Source organism: Phoenix dactylifera, chromosome 10, assembly GCF_051530095.1.
Source record: "Phoenix dactylifera cultivar Ajwa chromosome 10, Ajwa_hap1_PhDact_Kaust_v1.1, whole genome shotgun sequence".
In the NCBI taxonomy this organism is placed as follows: Eukaryota; Viridiplantae; Streptophyta; class Magnoliopsida; order Arecales; family Arecaceae; genus Phoenix; species Phoenix dactylifera.
In genome coordinates this window covers 505001-510000 of record NC_143199.1, presented here as the reverse complement: position 1 = coordinate 510000, position 5000 = coordinate 505001, and positions in this window count along the sequence as shown.

The following is a 5000-nucleotide window of genomic DNA, read 5'->3' as shown; positions in this document are numbered from 1 at the left end:
AGCGTTCCAAAGTACCGAGGAGCGTTGCAAACGGGAACGGCCCGGACACGCGACCCGGTCGCACGGGATGCGCGTCCCGGTCGCACGGGTCGCGCGTCCCGGGAGGGCCGACGGACGAAGCCGAAGTGGCGCACGGCCGCCGCGCACGGACGGCCGGCGGCGGCGCCCGTGCGCCGGAAAGTCGTCGGGCGCGCGACGGCTCCGTCGGGGACGAACGGTGCCGGGCACGACCGCCGCGAGGCAACGGACTTGTGCGGAGGGGGGCGGAAGGCCCGCCGCGGCGGCGCCAGCCCCCCCTCCCTACCACCCCGACGGGGCATCCGCCCAAAGCCCACCCCAAGCGTTCCAAAGTACCGAGGAGCGTTGCAAACGGGAACCGCCCGGACACGCGTCCCGGTCGCACGGGATGCGCGTCCCGGTCGCACGGGTCGCGCGTCCCGGGAGGGCCGACGGAGGAAGCCGGCGCACGGCCGCCGCGCGGACGGCCGGCGGGGGCGCCCATGCGCCGGGGCCTCGGCGGGCGCGGGCCGGCTCCCTCGGGGACGAACGGTGCCGGGCCCGCCCGCCGCGAGGCGACGGACTTGTGCGGAGTGGAGCGGAAGTCCCGCCGCGGCAGCAGCAGCCCCCCCTCCCTACCACCCCGGCGGGGCATCCGCCCAAGGCCCACCCCAAGCGTTCCAAAGTACCGAGGAGCGTTGCAAACGGGAACGGCCCGGACACGCGTCCCGGTCTCACGGGATGCGCGTCCCGGTCGCACGGGTCGCGCATCCCGGGAGGGCCGACGGAGGAAGCCGGCGCACGGCCGCCGCGCGGACGGCCGGCGGCGGCGCCCATGCGCCGGGGCCTCGGCGGGCGCGTGCCGGCTCCCTCGGGGACGAACGGTGCCGGGCGCGCCCGCCGCGAGGCGACGGACTTGTGCGGAGTGGAGCGGAAGTCCCGCCGCGGCAGCAGCAGCCCCCCCTCCCTACCACCCCGGCGGGGCATCCGCCCAAGGCCCACCCCAAGCGTTCCAAAGTACCGAGGAGCGTTGCAAACGGGAACGGCCCGGACACGCGTCCCGGTCTCACGGGATGCGCGTCCCGGTCGCACGGGTCGCGCATCCCGGGAGGGCCGACGGAGGAAGCCGGCGCACGGCCGCCGCGCGGACGGCCGGCGGCGGCGCCCATGCGCCGGGGCCTCGGCGGGCGCGTGCCGGCTCCCTCGGGGACGAACGGTGCCGGGCGCGCCCGCCGCGAGGCGACGGACTTGTGCGGAGTGGAGCGGAAGTCCCGCCGCGGCAGCAGCCGCCCCCCCTCCCTACCACCCCGGCGGGGCATCCGCCCAAAGCCCACCCCAAGCGTTCCAAAGTACCGAGGAGCGTTGCAAACGGGAACGGCCCGGACACGCGTCCCGGTCGCACGGGATGCGCGTCCCGGTCGCACGGGTCGCGCGTCCCGGGAGGACAGACCGAGCAAGCCGAGGTGCCGCTCACGGCCGCCGCGAGGGACGTACGGCGCCGGCGCCCGCGCCCCGTGGCACGGCCTAGAGCGTGCCCCCCTGCCACCCCATCGGGGCATCGGCGCAAAGCCCACCGCGGGGTAGATAACCGAAGGCAACGAGGGACGGTGGATGCACATATCCGAGCAGTGGCGATAGGGCCGGAGGGAGCACCGACAGGGCCGTGAGATTTTAAAGTACCGAGGGAATTTGCAAACCGGGCCCGCCCCTCCCCCCATCCATCGCACGCCGATCGGGGGTCCGGCGCCCCGCGGGGGGCTGCCGGCATGCGCTCCCGGTGCAGGCATCGACGAGCCGCCCGCGACCTCCACTCGGGTCCGAGCCCCCAAGCGCGGATGCCGAAACGCGCCGGCCGCGGCAGCCCCACCCCTGCCACCCCATCGGGGCATCGGCGCAAGGCCCACCCTGGGGTAGATAACCGAAGGCAACGAGGGACGGTGGATGCACATATCCGAGCAATAGCGATAGGGCCGGAGCGAAGACCGAGGGGGTCGGGGGGTTTTAATGTTCCGAGGGAAGTTGGAAACGGGGCCCGCCCGGACGCCCGTCCCTCGCACGCCGATCGGGGGTCCCGCACCCCGCGGGGGGCTGCCGGCATGCGCCCCTAGTACAAGCATCGACGAGTCGCCCGCGACCTCCACTCGGATCCGGCGGCGCACGCGCGGATGGCGAAACGCGGCGGCCGCGGCTGCAGCCCCCCTACCACCCCGTTGGCGCGTCGGCGCAAAGCCCACCCCGGGGAGGATAACCGAAGGCGACGAGGGACGATGCATGCACATATCCGAGCAAATACCGAGAGGGTCCGGGGGAAGACCGAGAGGCAAGGGGTGTTTAGAGTACCGAGGGAAGTTGCGAAAGGGGCCCGCCCGGACGCTCGCCGCTCGCACGCGGATCGGGGGTCCGGCGTTGCGCGCCGCCGGCCAGCGCGATCCGACGGGGCGCACGGAGGGCGCCGCCCATCGCCGGAGCTTGCTCGGTCATCTCTGCCGCACGGACACGTAAGCGCCGCCGCGCAAGGTTCGGCCGGCGGGGCGGACGGTTCGCCGCCGCAGGCCTTTCCCGCAGCCGGAACGTGGGCCCGGCGTTGCGCGCCGGCTGGCCGCGCAATCCGCCGGGGCGCACGGCGGGCGCCGCCCGTCGCCGGGGCTTCGCTCGGTCATCTCGGCCGCACGGACACGTGCGCGCAGCCGCGGAAGGTTCGGCCGGCGGGGCGGACGGTTCGCCGACGCAGGCCTCTCCCGCGGCCGGAACGCGGGACCGGCGTTGCGCGCCGGCGGAAGGCGCGATCCGGCAGGGCGCACGGCGGGCGCCGCCCGGGCTTCGCTCGGTCATCTCGGCCGCACGGACACGTGCGCGCCGCCCATCGCCGGGGCTTCGCTCGGTCATCTCGGCCGCGCCGCCACGTGCGCGCCGCCGCGGAAGGCTTGGCCGGCCGGGCGGACGGTTCGCCGCCGCAGGCCTTTCCCGCAGCATGCGCCCCTTCGCCCGAACGACCGCGGGACTCCGGTACGGCCTAGCCGTCGGCCGCCCGGCTGCAAGCCGTCGGGGCCGCTCGATCCCCGTCGCGTGCCGGCCGCCGCTCGGGCCAGCCGGCCGGCTGCCGCACGTAACCTCTGACCTCATCAGCGGTCGATCCGCACCGCGCTGGTCTTCGGTGCGGACCCGTCGGGGCCGTGCCGCGCCGGCCGTCGCATCCGGTTCCGCAGGCACCGCCCGGTTGCCTCCCGCCCTCGTGCGCTCGCGCCGGCCGGGCGACGCGGTGCCCGCGGGACTCGGGCATGGTTGAGCCGTCGGCCGCCCGGCGGCATGCCGCCGCCGCTCCGCGCCGCGTGCCGGCTGCGCTCCTCCCCGCGCCCGTCCGCGGGCGGGCCCGCCGCCGCTCGCGCCGGCCGGGCGACGCGGTGCCCGCGGGACTCGGGCATGGTTGAGCCGTCGGCCGCCCGGCGGCATGCCGCCGCCGCTCCGCGCCGCGTGCCGGCTGCGCTCCTCCCCGCGCCCGTCCGCGGGCGGGCCCGCCGCCGCTCGCGCCGGCCGGGCGACGCGGTGCCCGCGGGACTCGGGCACGGTTGAGCCGACGGCCGCCCGGCGGCATGCCGCCGCCGCTCCGCGCCGCGTGCCGGCTGCGCTCCTCCCCGCGCCCGTCCGTGGGCGGGCCCGCCGCCGCTCGGCCTAGCCCCCCGGCTGCCGCACGTAACCTGCGACCTCGTCGGCGCTGGATGCGCGTCGTGACAGTTTTCGGTGGGGCACCGCGGAGGCGCCGGGGGCCCATGCGACGGGCCAGGGGGCGAACGGAGGGCTCGGTCAGCCCTAACAGGGGACCGGCGACAAAGGAGCGGTCGCGCAAAGCTTCGTAAGGGACCCAGACGACGGGCCTACCGATCCGAAGCACCGCGCACGGACGCGCAGCGGGCCCACGACGGGCCGACACGGAAGGCCCGCCGCCAAGGCCGCAAAACCGACAAAGGAACCCACGGGGACGCACCAGAGCGGGCAAAGCTTTCACCGAACGGGATGGGACCGAGCCCCCGCAACAGGCGAGGGCGACGGATCCGACCAAGTAAGGCCGATCCCGCTCCACGCACGCGCGGCCGCAGGAACTTCGTGAGGGACGGGACGACCGGCCGACCGAACCGAAGCGCCGCGCACGGCCGCCGCGAGGGCCGGCCGGGGGCATAGACCGAGCGCCGCGCCAGCGGAAGGAGCGTGCCGGCTCCGTCGGGGACCACCTGCGCACGGTCCGTCCGAGCGAGCCGACGGACCGGCGCGGAAGGCCCGGCGCCGAGCCCGCAAAACCGACAAAGGAACCCACAGGGACGCACCAAAGCGGCCCAAGATTTCACCGAGACGGGACCGAGCCCACGCAACATGCGATGGCGACGGATCGGACCAAGTAAGGCCGATCCAACTCCGCGCGCGCGCGGCCGCGAGCACTTCGTGAGGGACAGGAAGACCGGCCGACCGAACCGAAGCGCCGCGCACGGCCGCCACAAGGGCCGGCTGGAGGCGTAGACCGAGAGCCGCACCAGCGGAAGGAGCGTGCCGGCTCCGTCGTGGGCCAACTCCGCGGGGCCCATCCGAGCGAGCCGACGGGCCGGCGCGGAAGGCCCGGCCGAACCCGCAAAACCGACAAAGGAACCCACAGGGACGCACCAGAGCGGACAAAGATTTCACCGAACAGGACGGGACCGAGCCCACGGAACATGCGAGGGCGAAGGATCGGACCAAGTAAGGCCGATCCAACTCCGCGCGCGCGCGGCCGCGAACACTTCATGAGGGACGGGAAGACCGGCCGACCGATCCGAAGCACCGCGCACGGCCGCCGCAAGGGCCGACCGAAGGAATAGACCGAGCGCCGCACCAGCGGAAGGAGCGTGCCGGCTCCGTCGTGGGCCAACTCCGCGGGGCCCATCCGAGCGAGCCGACGGGCCGGCACGGAAGGCCCGGCCGAACCCGCAAAACCGACAAAAGAACCCACAGGGACGCACCAGAGCGGACAAAGATTT